The sequence below is a fragment of the Callorhinchus milii genome, unplaced genomic scaffold, assembly GCF_018977255.1.
Source record: "Callorhinchus milii isolate IMCB2004 unplaced genomic scaffold, IMCB_Cmil_1.0 Scaffold34, whole genome shotgun sequence".
NCBI lineage: Eukaryota > Metazoa > Chordata > Chondrichthyes > Chimaeriformes > Callorhinchidae > Callorhinchus > Callorhinchus milii.
The window spans coordinates 92,188-112,803 of NW_024704775.1; the positions used below are offsets into that span (position 1 = coordinate 92,188).

At 42.4% G+C, this 20,616-nt stretch overlaps 1 protein-coding gene across 1 annotated transcript in view; it reads right to left on the reverse strand.

Moving 5' to 3' along the window:
• LOC121851394 (catenin alpha-2-like) overlaps positions 1 to 20,616 on the reverse strand; it is a gene marked incomplete at its 3' end in the record, with an annotated part of 409,914 nt that overhangs the window by 25,548 nt on the left and 363,750 nt on the right. The window lies entirely within an intron of this gene.

A 20,616-nucleotide genomic window follows, 5' to 3' on the forward strand; every position in this document is an offset into this window, starting at 1 on the left:
ACAGTAGGAGGCCATTTAGCCTGTTCTAGCATTTTGTTAGATAATGGCAGATTTTAAATTTCATTTCTGCATTTTTCTCTTTATCTCTATACATCCTTTTTTCCCAAGAACCTTTCCATCCCCCTTTAAACGTCTTAATTCATCTGCCTCAGTGACCTTCTGGGGCAGTGTGCTCCGTATTTTCACACCTCTCTGCGTGAGGAAATGTTTTCTGTTCTCACTTCCAACTGCTTTACTACTAATCTTAAGATTTGTTTGTTTTGGATTCCACTGGACTAAAGCCCCGGCTAACTGGACCAATGGGGGGAAGATTCGGTCCGATGAGCCGGAATTTCTGGTTAAGTGTAATTACAATATCGGTACCAGCATTTATCAGCTTTGTAAATGTTTGAATCCCGCATGCAAAAGATAGCTCAGCATCCTGTTTGCCTTCTTTATTGCTCCCTCACACTATTGATATGGTGAACAATGAGTGAATTAACGCCCCGAGATCCATTTCAGTTTCTCCCTTGGCAAGTTCTATCCATTAAGCACATGTGTTTCCGATTCGTACTTTATATACGTACCTTGCATTTATCTGTTTTGAAATTCATTTGCAAGGTCATCAGTCACTGTCCATTCCCTCTCATTCTCTTTATAAAACCTTTACTGCTTCCTCTGATTCCTCAGATACCCCAACTTGCTGTCTAATTGTCTCAGCATCCAAGGCTGCACTCTCCACCTCTCAAAGCCAGTCAGGAACCTCGGCGTTTTGTTCGACCCTGAGCTGTCCTTTCTCCCTCACATCCGCACCACAACTGGCACCGCCTTCCATCACCTCCGCAACATCACCAGACTACGGCACTACCTCACCCCTCACGGTGCTGAAACCCTGGTCCACGCCTTTGTCACCTCAAGGCCTTGCTCCCTCCTACCTCTCCAACCTACTATCCCCCTACTTACCTGCCTGTACCCTCCATTCCTCTGGCTCCGGTCTGCTCCACGTCCCCCGCCCCAACCGCCCTACCATCGGTGGTCGGGCCTTCAGCCTCTCAGCCCCCAGGCTCTGGAACTCTATCCCCCAGTGCCTTCGCCGCTTCTCCCTCTTCTCCTTCAAGGCCGGTCTCAAGACCTTTCTCTTTGACCGAGCCTTCAGCTCCCCTCTCAACTCTCTTCCCCCTTCTCGCTCCCTCCCATCCCTCCCCTCACCCTGACCATTTCCCCCCTCCTCGCTCCCTCCCCTCCCCCTGACCATTTCCCCCCTGCTTGGGTCATGACCCAACTGTGCAGCGCCTTGGGACGTCCTCCGGACGTGAAAGGCGCTTTATAAATGGAATCTTGTTGTTGTTGTTGTTATCCATAAATGTAACTCTCTTGCCCTGGTCTGTGAATCCAGCTCATTCATTTATACAAGAACCAGGAGGGGATCCAGGACAGCCATTTAATACCTTCCATTTAATACCTCCTGCTATTTTGACCATTGTCTCCAAACAAAAACCCTTGGCTCCCCTCCCTTCAGCCAATTTTGAAGCCATGTCTTTTTTTGATACCCAGTGATATGTGTGTGAAGGAGCATTTCATGTGGTACATTATAATAATAATAATTCTTGCATTTGATATAGCGCTTTTCACGTCGGGAGAACATCCCAAAGCGCTTCACAGAACACACTGTAAAGTGAATTGACTGTATATTTGTGGGCGAACGCGGCAGCCAATTGCGCACATCAATGTCCCACAAACAGTCGTAGATTGAAAAGGACCAATTTTATTATTGTTTTTGGTTTCTTTGGAGGGATTATTATTAGGCGTGTGGAGTAAGGAAACTTGCCCAAGGTTTCGCCCTCTGCCTGGAATTGAACTCAGGTCTCTCACTTGCAAAGCGAGTGCTCTAACCACTGAGCTACAGGATTCCGACATTGTGAAATTGCTTTACCTCCTCACCTCTAATGAATAACACAAATCCACCCAGCCTCTCATCATCATCAACAAACAACAACAAATACAGCTTGCATTTATATAGCACCCTTGACTCAGGGTAGTGTCTCGGAGCGCTGAAAGCTAATCCCCTTCATTATTTCTGCTCTTTAGTAAATTTACCAAATTTGGCAGTGTGTATTTGAATGGAAATCCAATCTGATAACTGCATACAACTAGCTGCCTGCTCAAGTGGATTTTCAAGATCTTATGATAACAATCCTGGATAACAATCCTCCAGATAAATTGGCCATGGCTGTTCATGGAGTTCTGTAGTCTATTGGTTAGAACACTCGTCTCACACGTGAGAGGACCCAGGTTCGATCCGGGTAGGGCAAAACCTTAGGCATGTTTGCTTACTCCACACAACTCTGTTTACCTAGCAATAAATAAGAACATGGTTGTTAAGTTGATTGGCGGATCACTTTCGGGGGTAATAATCACTTAAAAAATAATAATAATTTGGTCACTCGATCCACAAATGTTTGTAGAACTGGTGTAACTGGTGGTCGTGTTTCGCTCAAAAAATATATAATCATAGAATTATACAGCACAGAAGGAGGCCATTCGGCCCATCGTGTCTGTGTTGGCTCTTTGAAAAGAGCTATCCAATTCAATCCCACTCCCCCGCTCTTTCTGCATAGCCCTGCAAACTTGTCCTCCCCAATACAGTCAATTCACTTTGCAATATTTTCTGTGAAGCACTTTGAGACATCTCAACAACATAAGGTGCTATGTCAAATGCAAGAATTATTATTATTTTTACACCTTAATGCACTCAAATTGGCTGCCACATTTGCCTACCAAGGCCCAGTCACTACACTTCACAGTATTTATCAATGAAGCGCTTTGAAAGGTTTTGATATTATACACACTACCAATTGCAGGGATTATTATCGCAGTGAATGTAGTGACAAGTGAAGAATATCTAATGCACAGCAGGGTTCCTGTTTTCAGTGTGCATGTGGCTTTTCCTTGCTGCTGCTTCAAAGGCACATGGCTGGCAGTGGACACTCTGATGTATGGGATGTTGTGGGTGTCCATTACTCATGGCCCATTAGCCGTGTAGGGCACTGATATCCCAACATGTTGCCTTTCATTTCATGGAGCAAAATTGTCTTGTGCAATGATCAAATACTATTATAGGGATGTGGAATTATTTATTTCATGTTTCCTCATTAGCAATCAAACAAGCCAGAGATCCAGTTCGAAGGGCAAAAATTATGTTTGCAAAGGGTTTTCGTTGTAGCCATTTTCTGTTCTTATGAACTTTTTTTTGTTTATCCTTGATGTGCGTGACTTAGGCTGGATTCTGAGAACTAACAAGCGACAGCAGACAATTGCTTAACAATTTGTCATCTTAATGAACAAAATAATTCACCTTTTATGTATCGCATTGTCTGGTTACAGATCATCTGGAATGTCATGAATGGCTACAGTACTTCTGTACAATAGAGCCACTAAAATGTTCAATTAAAGAAAGCTAGTTGTCAGCAATTATCGAAATATATTGGTTACACTGAAAATTGCAAAGGCCACTATAATCCACCATTGCCTCACATTTACTCATTTGTATTTGTAATTTTGGGGTATGCAAATAGTTCAATTTCAGTCAATAGAATATATATGGGTCTATTTTCTGAGATTCCTATCGGGATTCCATTACACAAAATCCAAATAGTATAAATGGGAAACTCTTTCTGGTAAGCAGACATACGTTACAACATGTGGGAACTCGTTATATCTCCAGAGTGGAATTGCCGCAGATAAACGGGATTCTATACTGAGGAATACTGAAACTAGCGTACCATATATGAGGTTAGGCCCCAGCTGGAGTATTGTGTCCACACTTTAGGAAGGATGTCAGAGCCTTGGAGAGGAGATTTACAAGAATGATACCAGGGATGAGTGACTTCAGTTATGGGAAGAGGTTAAGGGTCTGGGATTGTTCTCTTTAAAGCAGAAAAGGTAAAGGAGAGATTTAATAGAAGTGTTCAAAATTATGATGGGTTTTGACAGAGGAAATACGGAGAAACTATTTTAACTGGCGGGTGGGTCGGTAACCAGAGTACACAGATTTAAGATAATTGGCAAAACAATCAGGGGGAAGACGAGAATTTTTTTACCCAGAGAGTTGTTACGATCTGGAATGCACTGCTTGAAAGGGTGGTGGAAGCAGATTTGATAGTAGCTTTCAAAAGGGGATTGGATAGGTACTTGAAAAGGAAATATGTGCAGAGCTATGGGGTAAGAATGGGGGAGTGGGACGAGGTGGATAGCTCTTTCAAAGAGCCAGCACAGGCACGATGGACTGAATAGCCTCCTTCTGTGATATAAGATTCTATGATTCTATGATATCTAAATGTTATTAGTGGGATAAAGTACAGGGAGTCAAAAAACAAAACAGATGTTTCAATGTTATGAAATATCATTTTTGATAATCTTAGGGTAATCAAAAAATTATATAAAAAGTTACCTTACAAATTATGATTGAAATTATTAATTTTGGAAACAGTACAATAATGAATGTGATGCCAATAGTCAGAAGGCTAAGAGTGACCGTAAGGAATTTCAGGCCTCTGAACATATGGATTCACCAAATAATCGGTTTTGGTTGAAGACGCAGGGGATAAGGCCCAGGTCAAAGTTGGCAGTGACAATCTGTATCAGCTTGCTGCGTACACGACTACACTTTCAATTTCTGCCATTTAATTTGACAACAGTACCAAATAAAAGAAAGCTTGATGTTTTCCAAAAAACGCCCTTTCAGATAATGATCTCTCTCTCTCTCGCGCCCTCTCCCATGCTACTAAAAAGTGTGCTGAATGAATAATAGGCATCTGACTTTATTTACACAATAACAACCCTGAAGCATTGACTCTACTGGGTAACACATTTCAGTGCCGTGGAGATCCTTGTGTATTCAGCCAGCGGGTCTACCTATATTGTTTTCTTACAAAGAGGAGAGATGTGATTGTAACTGTGGCTTATGTGGTGTAGTAATAGCAATAAAAACTGGCAATACAGATGGTAGTGTTTGTATTAAAATTTAAAAATCAAATTCTTGAAATATAAAACGGTCACTTGTCAAAAGCAATCAAATCAGCTTGTATACAAAATGGTGGGAGGAGCGGGGGTGGTGGGGTGGGGGGGGGGAAAGAAAATTGTGGGCAGCTGCCAAACCTGAAACCCATAATAGGAAATCTCTAAACACTTTGTCAAGCCGTGTGTCAGCTTGGCTCAGTGGTAGCGCTCTTGCCTCTGAGTCTGAAGATTGTGGGTTCTAGTCCAGACTTGGAATCACAATACCTAAGTTGACACTACAATGTAATGCTGGAAGGGGAAGTGTTGCATTGTCTTTCGGATGAGATATTAAACCGTGGTCCCATCTACCGATTCATGTGGATGTTAAAGATCCCATGATCTTTTCAAAAAGAGAAGGGAGTTTCTTCAGGTGTCCTGGCCAATAATTCCCCAAATAAAATTGCTCACTCACTCCATGGTTGTTTGTGGGATACTGCTGTGCGCAAACTGTCTGCCGTTTTTCGCTCACAAAATACAGTCCATAGACTGACCCCAATGTTCTCTGCTCACTCCCTCCCTCCCTCCCTCCCAGGGTATAACATCAATATCATCGCGTGTGGTGGCGTGAGGAGGGCGGGGGAGACTGAGAGGGAATGAACATCACCTGATCACGGGGAGAGCAAAGGGGACCCGTTTCCGGTATTCTGAGCGCGAACTCCACCCATTCATGTCATGACGTGACACAGTCTCATGGATACAAGAGCAGTACTTCACTGAGTGTTGGGGTCCACATATGTACTGTTCCGTTTTAGATAGATGCGGGAAACAAAGTTTTGGCCCGGAAGCCAGTGAATTCGGTGGTGGCAAGTGAGGTAACAGTGTTACCAATTGCGTGATTGTTAAAACGGTTTCCTTGAACTGACAGTTAAGTATAACTACAAATATCTCCCTTTATAATTGAGACAATTAAGTGGAGTCTAACATCCCCCTTCACCTCGTAAATAACTTCTACATAACTTTACATAAGTCATATATCATACGACTTAAGCAAGTTTGACACAACTCAATCTTTGCATAAGTTACATTAAATGTATGGCCCCAACTGCTAACAACAACAACTTGCATTTATATAGCTCCCTTCACGCCAGACGCACCACAACAACAACTTGCACTTATATTGTGCCCTCCACGCAGGGTAGCGTCTCAGAGTGTCTCAGAGCGCTTGTGTTACTGATATGACTTGTGTGAAGTTTACTGTAATACCACAACACATTTTCCGATATAGGCTTAAATATTTGCCTCTCCCGACCTGAAAAAAACAAAATTAAACAACTATTAGGAGAACAGCAATTTGTATTTATATAGCACCCTTCACATGAGGCAGCACCCCAGAGTGCTTCACAGTGACAAAGTCTCACAACGAGCCAGGGGAAGAGGGAGGTGGGAGGTGACCATAAGCATGATCAAAAAGTAAGGTCTTCAGGCAAGATTTGAAGGTGGAAAGGGAGGGGGAGCGGCGGACGGATTGAGGAAGAGTTCCAGAGTTTCGGGGCGTAGTGGCCACAGGTACGGCCACTGATGGTGGAACGGAGGGCACGAGGGACAAACAGGTGGTCGAAGCCAGCCGAGCAGAGGCAGCAGGCGGTGAAATGGGGTGTAAGCAGGTTGGATAGGTAGGTCGGTGCGAAGGCATGAAGGGATTTGAAAACGAGTGAGAGGATCTTGAAATAAATCCGTTCGGTGATTGGGAGCCAGTGGAGCCTGACAAGGACTGGTGTGATGGGGGTACAGAGTTTTGTGGAGGTGAGTATCTGGGCGACGGAGATTAGAATTAATTAGATTATGTGTATGGTGGAGCTGGGGAGACCAGCGAGGAGGGTATTGGAGTAGTCCAGCCGGGAAGTGACATAGGCGTGGGCGAGAGTTTCAGCTGTGTCGGTTGAGAGGTACGGATGGAGGCAGACAATGTGACGGAGGTGGAAAAAAGCAATCCAATCGTGGTCGGGGAACGAATGTATGGTAGAAAGGAAAGCTGCAGATCGAACCTGATACCTAAGTTGCGCACATGTTTGGAGAGTCTGAGGGAGAGCCCAGGGAAGTTGAGGAGTTCGGACCCGCAGGATCCAATTAACTTAAGTAAACTTGTTTCCTACCAACGTTTTAAAACTCTTTTTAAAGCCAACAGAAACCAACCAGATTTTATTACCCCCGCAAGCTTGTCAATAAATTTGATTCTTTTTTTGAAACAAACCACACAACGGAATTTGCAGCATGAAATGAGTGCTTAGACATTACTTATGTATTTTGATTGATCCTGAAGCAACACTAAGGATAATTTTTTCCACACTCCAATTTAACCCAGTTGGTAACAAGTCCATTGAGATTGGGATAATTGTGCTCAGCTGGCTCAGGTCTGCTGCATGTCCCTCGTCCACTCCGCTCCACAGTTGGCGCTCGTGCTATCAGGCACTGCCCCCGTATCTCTAAAACTACTGGCCTCTATCCTTCCGACTTGTCCCTCCTTCTGTCCCTCTTCAAGACTTTACATTTTCGCCTTCAGTCATGCCTCCATCTTTCTGGCTCAGCATCAATATCCACTACTGTTAAGCGCTGCCTGACACTACCTGCGTGAAGTGCGCTGTATAAATGGAAGTTGTTGTTGAATGGTGCTCAAAAATGCTTGCAATTCTAATTATTTTGTGATGAATTGTTGATTTCACTTCAGTAATAACTATTTAATTGTCCCTAAAACACAATATGCACATTTTTGCCACAAGCCATTTTCTGCCCTTTCACGCAAGTACAGAAATTGTTTACTAGCAGTCAAATGGCTCATATGGATCTGTATCTGTATCCCAGAGTCCCTTCAACTCAACCCTTCCCTCACCTCCTTCAAGATCTATCTCAAGATCTTCCTCTTTGATTGTGGTTTTGGCTATCTTTCCCTAGACTGTCCAATGCCTTGGGACATTCTCCCACCATGAAAGTCATCATGTAAATATAAATTTGTATTGTATTGTGTTAGAGTGGTGAATTCCAATTACTGCATATCAACCTATTTCAGAACACAGAGGCCTAAGTGCGTGCATGGTCCTAGCCTTGATACCATTGTCTTAGAATTTGTGAACCAAATTGTTAACCAAATTGGTCACTAAGTCCATGACTGCTTGTGGGACACTGCTGCGTACAAATTGCTGCTGCGTTTCACCCACAGTCAATCCACTTTACAGTATATCCTGTGAAGTGCTTTGAGATATTTCAAGTGATGTGACAAGGCACCATATCAAATGCAGGGATTATTAATTTAATATTATTTAACACTGCACAGAATTTTGGTAAATTCGTAAATTCAGCCTTGACACAGAAGCCAGATTCCTGTAGCTCATTTAGGAACTAGCTTTCAAATTAAGGCCGATTAAATCATTTTCCGAAATCCTGCATGTTCCTAAATTTAATCTCAAGGTTAAGAACCATACAATCTCAGAAGCTTGGTCGCAACAAAATGTGCTTAGTACTGAATTACCGCCAAATCTGGCTTTATGTCCAAAAGTCTCTCAATTTGGATATAAAAATGAATTCCAGTAGATAATTCTCATTGTGAAAAAAACATTAAATTGTACAACGTTGATATCAGCACAGAACTGAGATATTCCTCTGAATACCAGGTTTGCTCCTGGTCCCCTAGCCTGGATTGCTCAGTTTCAGGGAGTCCAAAAACCCCATTTGCCTCCTAGCTAGGTAACATTTACCAATAGGGAAGGGATCTTACATCTGAACCAGTAGTCCGTACAACCCTCAATAACAATAGTAATTTATTTTTGCTCACAGCACAGAGGGCAAAAAAACAACATAACATTTGCTCAGCGCCTTTCACGTTGGGATTCCGTCCCAAGGCAGTGAACAGTCAGGGATCAAAACCCGAGTGTGGGGGTGCAGGGTTGGAATGAGGGAGGGAAGAGGGGGTAAGAGGGCACCTGAAGGCACGGTCAAAAAGGAGGGTCTTGAGTCGTGCCTTGAAGGAGGCAAGAGAGGGAGCGAGGCAAAGGGATTGTGGAATGGAATTCCAGAGGGTGGGGGCAGAGAGGCTGAAAGCCTAGCCGCCGATGGTAGGGCTGCTCAGGTGGGAGACCTGGAGCAGGCTGGAGCCTGCTGAGCAGAGGGAGTGGACAGGTTGGTAGGGAGTCAGCAGGTCAGAGATGTAGGAGGGGCAAGGCCATGGGGGCCTTGAAAGTGAGTATGAGGATTTTTGAATTCTATCCTGAGGGATGGAGAGCCAGTGGAACCAGGCGAGGGTGGGGGTGATGGGGTCACAGAGCCTGGTGCGGGAGAGACCAGGAGCTGCAGAGTTCTGGATCTGCAGCTTGTGAAGGGAAGAACTGGGGAAGCCGACAAGGAGGGAGTTTCCGTAGTCGAGCCTCAAGGTGACAAATGTGTGTATGAGGGTTTCGGTGGCTTGAGGGGTGAGGCAGTGACGGAGACGGGCAATGTTGCAGAGGTGGGGGAAGGCAGAGTGAGTCATGGCATGGATATGGGGGAGAAAGGACAATTGAGGATCGAACAAGACGTCCAGGTTCCTAACTGGCTTGGTGAGGTGGAGTGTGCATCCTTGGATACTGATGCTGCCAGTGCTTGAGGTGAAGAGGCAAAAAAAAATGTCAAAGGCAAAGAAAAATTGCAAACATATACCCAATGCTGTATCAAGACCACTCTCCTTTGAAACCTGGGACCCCAGGCTTGAGTGATGGGATATGTTTTCTCTATATACAAGCTGTTCGTCTCCCAGGTGAATTGAGCCTGGCTAATTTCAGCCCAGTTCCCCATGGAGACAAGTTCACAGCGCAGCATTATTTTTCCCCTTTCCCAGTCTGACAGTATTCACTTGACACTTGTTTGATTTTAAATATCCTGGCTGAATTAAGACGAGGTGAAATTCAATTAATGCCAGCAAGTGCATAGATAACGTCGTAAGTCCCAGTGCACACTGCGGTGTATCTGCACTGCATCACAATTAAAGCATAAAAAATAGCAGCGGGCCACTGTGCCAGGGAAACTGTTTCACCTGCTACATTTTCAGGCAGAATGTTTTACTGCACACCAAAAAGAAACAGAGGTGGAGCTGTAGCTTTGTACTCCTCCACAGTCTTTTAATCTTCCTCCAGCTGCCTCTGGTGTCTAAAACTGGGCAGGTTTATTGGCGATACTTCATAGTTTAGGGCAAGAAAACACAGGCAAGAATAAGAGACAGAACCGTGTGAATGAAACACATTCTACGAGTTCAAAGATTCTTCTTATTCTTGATTTACATTCTTAGTAAAGTAGAAACGGAACGCAAGGGTTACATTCGGTATTTCTTTTCAACTAAGATGTTGTAAATCACTGCCTGAGGATGGCAAAGAGCCAGCGTTTCCTGTTTGAAGTGGCCCCAAATAAAGTTTCTTACAAGCGCACACACTGAAAAAGCAATGGAAACATTAAATTCAATTATTAATCAACAACGGCGAGAAAGGGTATCTGACAGAATCATTTGTTTACCAAGACATTCAAAAGCTTTGTAAAGGCCCTAACACATGGCATTAATCCAACATCTGAAATGGATTTGAGGCAAGAAAATATTAATTGTGTGAGGCAGACATTTAAAGATATTAGCTCAGCACTGTCAGGTTATTTTATCTAATTAACACTATTTATCAGTGTTGCTAATTGCAATAAATTGCTCCAATTTTGCTGTTTATGCCCATAGTACACATGGTAAATGAAAGGGTGTACCTTCTTTATGTGTACCTTCATTACTTGGCCGAAAGTGAAACGATTTTAAAGAGACACGAAAGCTATTAAGGTCACCCAAGAGTGGCTTGGTTAAAGAAGGCCCTTTGGCTCATTTCATCTCATTATTCCAAAATGTCTACTGCCTTCCCATTACAACACCAATGGTTCCTTAAAATGATTTCAGAATCTTGGCGCCAACTACTCTTCTTCATAACCCATTCCATCTTTTCCTTATGTTCAGTGATAAGAAATCAGTTTCAAGGTACAGTCGAAGAGGAAAGTCTGATTTGAAGATGGGGTCAAGATGGAGAGATGGAGGCAAGGAATTCCAGAGATTCAGGGCGTAGTGGCTGAAAGCATCGCCGCCAGTTGTGGAGTGGAGGAGACGGGGGACATGCAGAAGACCCGAACCAGCTGAGTAAAGGTAGTGTATAGGCCTGAGGTGTGGGCAGATCAGAGAGGTAGGTGCCAGGGAGTGAAGAGATTTGAAAGTGAGAATGAACATAATAAAAATATAAAAATCCTTGCATTTATATAGGTCTTATCATGTCTTTGAGATGCCTCAAAGTGCTTCGCAGGCTATACCGTAAAGTGAATTGACTATATTTTTGGGGGCAAAACATGGCAGCCAATTGCGCACAGCAGTGTCCCACAAACAGTCATGGATTGTGTGACGTAATTGTAATTTAACTTTTTTAAGGGAAAGCAATTCACTTGTCTAAAAACTTGCCTAAAAACTTGCTTCGATGCCCTGCTCAGGAATCCAACCCAGACCCTCTCGCTTGTGAGGTGAGTGCTCTAACCACTAAGCTACAGGACTCTACGGGATTTTGAAATCGATCTGAAATGCTGGTAAATACAGCTTTTATTTTGAAGGAAATGTAAAGTGATGAGATCCAGCAAAAGAAAGGCTTGTGTGTATGTGTGCTAAATGCAATCAGGTCAGGAGAGTGGACATTGGTAGACAGTCCAGTGTTTCAGTTAGTTAACAAAACAAGCAAAATATTGAGATGTACTGTATATCCAAGAAGGCTTTGGCAAGGTTAACAGGAGCTGAGTGGGACGAATCCATTCCCCCACTGACTATCATGCTCCTCCAAATCCTGCCGATGAGCAAGGCTGGCTGATCTGTGATCAAAGATGCCCTGAAATATTGCCTGGCTCAGGAACCGGACTGCTGAGACCACCACAGGGTATTAAGCTTGATTTTGATATTCCATTGCTAGGCATGTTACTGTGGAGCCAGCTCAGTCACAAAGAGACCCTACTTAGCTTTTTCTCACACACTCCAGGAGGTTATCACTAGTTGATATTAGAAAGTAAAGGGTTAGTTTAAGAAATGGTGGCAAGAGCACTTGAACAAAGTGAAATTCTTTATGAAGGGAGTTATCTCTGACTGGCAGTGCAATTTTCTGAGTGCAGCTGCACAGATAATATTACCAGGTTAACATCTCGAAACATTGTGAAAAATTCTGTTTCATTCCAGAAGTCAGTTTCTTTCACATGTAAAATGACCCTGAGAGAGAAGTGTGATTTACTTGTTTATTATCATTGCATTACAATCCCCCTCCATGTCAATCCAATCTAATTCTAATGATGTCTAATGCTATTTTCTGCCAGGAGTCTGGAGTGAAAAGTGGAGGATCATTAGAGTTGTTAAATGATTAGGTCAGAGATTATAAACAAGTTTACAACTGAAGTTTGTGGAGATAAGATACAAGCTTGTCAGACACCTGCATGTTTCATTTTACAATGATCCTTGCATTTGATATATTGCCTTATCATGTCTTAGAGACTTCTCAAAAACGTTTCACAGAATATACTGTAAAGTGAATTGACTGTATTTTGCGGGCGAAACGCAACAGCCAATTGTGCACAGCAGTGTCCCACAAACTGTGGGAGACTGAGTGACCAAATTTTTCTTATTACTTTTTTTGAACAGATTAATACTCCCAGAAAGGGATCTGCCAATCAACTAACAACTGGATTCCTACTTACTGCTGGGGAAACAGAGGTGTGCGGAGTAAGGAAACTTGTCTAAGGTTTCAGCTACCCGGGAATCGAACCTGGGTCCTCTCGCTTGCGAGGTAAGTGCTCTAACCAATATGCAGTATTCTAACTAACCAACCAACAGTATTCCATTTCTGAGAAATATACACTATTTTAAAATGTATGTGTGTGTGTGTGTGTGTTTGTATGTATGTATGTATGTATGTATGTATTTAAAAGTTCCTTTTCAAATGTTAAGATAGGCAATCCCCTTTATAAGGTGATCTCTTATAAGCTGTGTGCTCTGTTGGCTTCTGGTATTTAACCTTCAGATACATTGGTAATAAATTGACACATGAACAGCAGAATGTGAACAGGAAGAGGCCATTTAACCTAAATGTTGCTGTTTGGTTTTTTGTGGGATCCTGTTGGTACATGTTGCTGTCCCGTTTACAACAAAAATAGCTTGACAATAAACACTTGACAACAATTGCCTTTGAAAGATTTCGACATGATAAGACACTTAATATTAGTTCTAAGCTAAAGAAAAAGAGTCTGTTCTTTTCTAACTTCAAACTTTGAATCAACACTTGGACACTGATGGAGTGGAGCTCAGCTTGGTGTTCAGGCATGTTGCCCATTTATAGTGCTGCTGGTAATGATAACTCCAGTTTGCACCAATGTCACATACAGATACAGAAAACACACAGTAGTTTGGTTCACAAATAGATATAGGAAACTGTGAAAACCTGCCTAGCAAAAGTGTCTACCTACCCATTAACATATATGCCTTTGGTCGAGGCTAAGTCTACACCTCAAATCTGCCTTGAATTACCGTGGATTTGCCTGGCCAACAATCCCAACTTCTTGATTAGTTTTGGGACAGTGCTGTGCGCAAAATGGCTGCCGCGTTCGCCTGCCGTCCTATACTTTGAAATACTTTGAGTCGTCCCCCCAATATGAAAGACGCTGTATAAATTTTAAAGATTTATTGCATCCCTTCAGAGGCAGTTCAGCCCAGTCGCATGGCTTACACTTTCTTGACGCAAGAATATGTATAGCTGGTACCAAAATACCGTTTGACAGGCACATTAAACAATATTATTAATTTCTCCTCAGTGTCTTGCTTTTCTTTAAATGAAGCTGCTTTGCTTACTGCAGTCTCATGCTTATTAGTTCTGCTAGTGCCTGGAAAGTGACACCGAAAACCTGAATGCTTCACGTTTATGTTGCCGGATATTATATTACAGGTGCAGGCGTGCAATGTCCCATTCAAACTCAGATTCAAATATAGTAATAACAAGACGAAAAAAGGCCAATCATTTTGAACAAGGTTTTCACATACCCAATGTGATGACAAAATACAAGTGAAAGCCAATTCAGAGGTAGAGTGTGTGCCAAGTACGCAGCTTCAGGACATTTATGACTGCACTCTTCTGCCGAAATAAATTAGATCCTGACTGCAACAAAGAGCAAAAACACTCCAGACCTCAGAGAGCAAATCAACACCATTAACTCTGTACATATTTTCTTATATTTGACGATTGGCAGACTATAAAATCAAATAACATACTAATAAACTTTAATTGTGAAGGAATCGGTGTTCGATTAAACTGATGGTTTCCCAACTGTGACAAATGTTACTGTCATGGGAATCTCGTGATCAACCTCTTGTGCAGGCCGAATGCTAACTTGTAGCTTGTTCCTTTCTATCTTTTTATCGCGCATGAAGATTCATCACCTGCAACCATACTGCTATGACCTGATGCCCCCTCATCCATTCTGCATATTAAACTGGATCCCTGCCTCAATGCAGGCAGTGCTATGGAAAATATGGGAGCAGACATTTTAATTCACTGAATGGCATGGCAGGATGCAACCACATGCAGGGACCACTTGATAGGTGTGCAATTCCCCCACATGGCCTCGCTGTCTGCCCCTGTGCGGCAATGATCCCAGTTTAGTTTGTGCAGAATTTTGGAAAAATCTTGAACCCAGTCTTAATTTGGAAGCCGGTTCATTTTAACAATTGCTGAGAATCGGCTGCAAAACTAAAATCGAATTAATTAATTTTCATGATTTTAAGACAAATTTAAGACAAAGTGGTCTTACAGATTAAGGTCAGGGAAATTTTGGGGGTCTGATATCTAATCGAGACAATAATAATAATCCTTGCATTTAATATATCATTTTATCACATGATTGAGAAGTCTCAAAGCACTTCTCAAATTATATTGTAAAGTGGATTGACTGTACTTTGTGGGCAAAACGCAGAAGCCAACTGCACACAGCAATATCCCTCAAACAGGCGTGAATTGACTGATCACATTTTTTTGGGGGAGGGATTATTACCCCCGGAAAGTGATCCGCCAATTGACTAACAACTGGTTCCTACTTACCTTCGGAAGTCCGGAGCCAAGGCACTCCACAGTTCTTTCTACCCCACGTCCATGCCATGACCTGCTTTGCCTTCCCCCACCTCTGCAACATCGCCAGGCTCCGCCACTGTCTCACCTGTCAGGCCGCCGAAACCCTCATCACATCTAGGCTCGACTACGCCAACTCCCTGCTTGTCAGCCTTCCCAACTCTTCACTACACAAGCTGAAGATCATCCAGAACTCTGCAGCTCGTGTCCTCTCTCGCACCAAGCTCTGTGAGCCCATCCCCCTTGGCTGGCTCCACCGGCTCCCAATCTCCCGGAGGATAGAGTCAAAATCCTCATCCTTGCCTTCAAGGCCCTCCACGGACTTGACCCCTCCTTCCTCTGAGACCTGCTGAACCCAAATCAACCTGCCTGCTTCGTACACTCGGTAGATTCCAGTTTGCTCCATGTCCCCCGCCCAGCCCGCTCCACCATCAGCGGTCAGGACTTCAGCGTCTCTGCCCCCACCCTTTGTATGCTAGACAAATGTAATTTTGTGTTATATTGTACTGCTAGATAAACAGAGGTGTGTGGAGTAAGGAAAATTGCCGAAGGCTTTGCCCATCTGGGCAAATGTGTGTCCTCTCGTTTGCAAGAAGTGCATGCTAACCACTACACTACAGATGAGAAATTAATAATTATAATCCTTGCATTTGATATAGCGCCTTATCACGTCTTCGAGACGGCTCAAAGCGCTTCACAGAATATACTGTAAAGTGAATTGACTGTATATTTTGTGGTCAGAACGCGGTAGCCAATTGCGCCAATTGTGTCAAAAGGCTGACTAAAAGAAGCGCACAACCAACTGTACTGGCATCTTTCAATATTTAGGNAAAAATAATGTTTTAAAGATTCTCTTAGAAATGGAAACTAGCTGAAATACAAGGTTCAGTGCATCGTCAATATCATCAACCCAACAATATGTGACTTAAATAACTCATTTAAATAATTCATTTGATAGGTGAGTATCAAGTGTTCCTATTTTAGAATGAGTTAGTGTAAATTTTTGGCATTTTATTCGCTGTTTGCTATGAGACATATTCTGAAGTCAATAAAATAAGAACCACAGCTGCACTATACATCCTGAACACATATAAATTGATCAAGATGTTCCTTCTTAATGAAGAGGCTTTCTCTATTACCATTATTACCAATAAATGGGTCTGGCTCTGGAAAATAACTGGCGGATGTTAATATGAATGAAGTTTTAAAAGGTTTCAATATAAGACATTTTGACTACATTTTCAATTGACTCACATTGAAATGTTGAGATATGTTTATCAATTGAAACAATTTGAGTTAGACGATATTTATTTGCCTCTTTAGATTCTGACAGTATTAGATAATAACAATAATCGTTGCATTTGATATAGCGCCTTATCGCAACTTAGAGATGCCTCAAAGCGCATTACAGTATATATACTGTAAAGTGAATTGACTGTGTATTTTGTGGGCGATACGTAGCAGCCAATTGAACATAGCAGTGTCCCACAAACAGGCATGGATTGAGTAACCACATTTTAAAAATATATATTTTTGGAGGGTTACTACCCCTGGAAAAAACGATCTGCCAATTGACTAACAACCAGGTTCCTATTTGCTGCTAGGTAAAGAGAGACGTGTGGATTAGGGAAACTTGCCTAAGGTTTCGCCCTGCCTGGGAATCAAACCTGGGTCCTCTCTCTTGTGAGGTGAGTGCTCCAACCAATATGCTACAAGACTCCACAAATGGAGATGATAATAATAATGCTTCCATTTTATATGGTGCCTATCATGTTGAAACATCTCAAAGAGTTTCACAGGGAATTTCTGCCAGGTGCAGTTACACTAACATAGCTTCAAGTGCAAGCTATGTGGTTTTAGCTGGTTAGACTCCAGCAGTTACCCCAATGCACACTATGGGGTCCCCAAGCATCGACTCTTGCCAACTTACGCCTGATACTTTCCGGAATCAGGTAAGCAGAATGTGTCCCTCCAGAGGACAGTGTGACAATTCCATCCCAACAATTTATCTCTGGGATTTCCATGTGTAGGTCGGATGCATGGAATTCTCAGTTTGGTTTGGATACTCTTAAGCACGGTGATGTGTTTCCGCATGGGTCAGGCACCCGGCTGACTCCCCTCACACAAAAGGATGACCCCATAATACAGTAGCCCCCCCCTCCCCTCAGTATTGCACTGAAATGTCATCCTAGACAACAAGCTCACATCCTGATGTGGTGCTTGAACTCACAACCTTCTGACCATGTGGTGAGGATGCTGCTAACTGAGCCAGGCTGGCATTGGTGGTGAAAGGAGGAGAGAAAGGAGTCAAAGTAGGATGTAGAGTCAAAACACATCAGCAAAGCCTTGGAAGTGTATTTGATTGAATCTTTTACTGATCTAACACTCTGGCAATAATACCTTCAATGAAGGTGAGAGTGCTACCAATTGTAAAGCTTACATTTTAACCCTAGTTCAAATTAATGATTGCTCATCACATTGTTGTTTATAGGGTTTTGCTACTGTAAATTAGCTGCTGTTTTTGCTTGTATAACATTCACTTCATTTTTAATCGATCATATTTTGTAAAGTGCTGCAAGACCTTACTGTACGTGAAAGGCCCCATACAATTGCAAGTTATTGTATAACGGGTACAATTATACATTTCGCAAATTCATAGGAACAAGAGTAGGCCATTCAGCACCTCGAGCCGCTTCTGCCATTCTACAAGATCATGGCTGATCTGTACCTCAACTCCATTTACCTGCCTTGCTCCATATCCCTCTGACCTAACAAAAATCTATCGACCTCAGTTGTGAAAATGTGAATGGATCCAGCATGCACAGCCTTTTGGGGGAGATAGTTCTGGATTTCCACAACCCTTTGTGTGAAAATTCAAAGCACAGAGTGTTAAATTTTCTGCATGCTTAGAAGATTTCTTGCTAGACTAAGTTCTTGAAGCAGCCAACTCTCAAACCTTCAGAATGGCCATTGGAGTGTATTGTATTTTCAGCTGTAAGCCTCAACCAGTTAATAATAATAATAGTAATAATAATAATAATAATAATCTTTTCATTTGATATAGCGCTTTTCACGTCTTTTAGACGTCTCAAAGCGCTTCACAGAATATACTGTAAACTGAATTGACTATACATTTGGGGACGAAACGTGGCAGCCAATTGCGCACAGCAATGTCCCACAAACAGTTCTGGATTGAAATGACCAATTTATTATTGTTTTTGTTTTTTGGAGAGATTATTATTAGGTGTGTGGAGTAAGGAAATTTGCCCAAGGTTTTGTCCTGCCTGGAATTGAACCCAGGTGTCTCACTTGCAAGGCGAGTGCTCTAACCACTGAGCCACAGGACTCCACTCTTGCCTGTGGGTTCACAAGAGTTAATAACATTCTTGCCTGTGGGTTCAAATCCCATGTCAGGACTTCATAGTCCCGGGTGACATTGCTCTGAATTAAGGAGATCACTGAAGAGGTGCCACCTTTCGTTAGAAGTCTCCCAATTGCTTGTATTTTCAGGTTAAAGATCCCATGAGAATATTTGAAAAAGAGAGTGTAGTTTCTCCCCGTATCTTGGCAAAGAATCATCCAGAAAAATTGTTCAATCACCTCATAGCTGTTCATGAGACCTTGCCGTGTGCAAAATGGCTGCCATCTTTGCCTTCACTGTAATTACTCTAAAGCAATTTGGGACAGTTTGACGTGATTAAATGCTATAAAAATGCAAGTTCTTTCATTACTGATATTCCCCAATACAAATTGCATCATCCTGTTACATTGTTGATAAGCAACATTGGAAAGCTACGCTAATGACTATTGGATAGTGACAATGCCCCTTCAGTATCTAGTGATTCTGCACACACGAACTGCATACTTTGGCAGAGAAAACTCTGAGATTAACATGAAAGAGAGCTTCATCAAAATTAGTTTGCTGATTATAGTGTAAGCACTACACTGCAAAGTCATGTTTCAGGTGAATAGTCATATCTTGCCAATGTCATTGTGACAATTATTTATTAGACTTTGAAGCTCCAGGAAGACAACAGTCTCTGAGTACGAAGCGTTGTTTAGGCAGACACTTGCTGTGCTACCTTCTGATCTTCCTTTGTTGGTCCAAGTTTGTTCCCCCACAACCACTATTAACAGGAGAGGAATCTTCTGTGCAAAGATCAACAAAGTCTTTGAAGTTGAAAGAAGGGGAATCATTATAATTCTATTAATTGTGGCCCAATTCCCTGAAGCATTTTCTTCCAGGTTACAACTGAAGGTCGGTATTAAATGAAATGATCGGCATTACATGTTGGCCAATAGAAATAGTGCATCTATTCACATGCAGATAATAATTTTGCAATGGGAACATCTCACCCAAAACATCTGAAGATTCTGTGTGAAACACTTCAAACCCATGGCGCTAATGATGTTATTTTAAATGTTCTTGTTAATCATGTTTAAGGGCAAATTGTATCTCAAAAATGGACAGATCAGCTTCAAAGTTAATTATACTATTGCCTATTTCTGTTCCTGTAATGCTAAGTGTCAGGAAATGTCTACCCCTCATCTAGGCTCAAGCAAAGCCGTCTCTACCACAAGATCACAGGATTAGTTTGGAGGAAGAATGCCCTTCAGACTATTTGACCTCATCCTTCCAGATCATCTACCCACCCATCCTCTCATCACAACATCAAGCTGTTTATTAACAACGTAAAAAGTTTTCCAGGAAAAGTGTTTGAGGCCAGTGCTCCCTGCGTGAGGGGCTCAATATAAATACAAGCTGTTGCTGTGTTTTGCAGGCTCAAACTGTTTTGACATAGTGAGCGATAAGTCAACTAACATTCTCAGATCTCTTTCAGCTTCCCCATTGGCAAGTTCCCATCCTTGGAGTTCATGTAATTTCCTGTTCTTACTTCCTATATGCAATACCTTGCATTTATCTGAATTAAGGTTTCTCTGATTTCACAATTCCCCCAACTTTGTGTCACCTGCAAATGTAACTTTCTTACACTAGGTTTGTGAATCAGGTCATTAATATATACAAAACAGATGGGGTCCCGGGACAGACTCTGGAGGCAGAGCCTGCTGAATACCTCCCCACATTCTGGCCAAGCTCCTCTAACAAAGAGCCACTTCTTCCTTCTATTCCCTTTAGCTAGTCCTGAATCTGCATTCCTGTCTTGCCCTTGGTACCAAGTGACAAAACTATAATAATCCTCACATTTGGTACAGCACCTTCCATATCAGAAGGACATCCCAAAGCTCTTCACAGGATATACTGCAAAGTGCAGTGACTGTGTGTCTTTTGGGCAAATGTGACAGCTAATTTGCACAATGCAATATCCCACAAAACAGTCATGAAGTGAATGACCAATAGCGAGAGGACCTATCTATGATTGGTAGGGCAAAACATTAAGCAAGTTTCCTTACTCCTCACGCTTCTGTTTACCTAGCAGTAAGTAGGAACCCGGTTGTT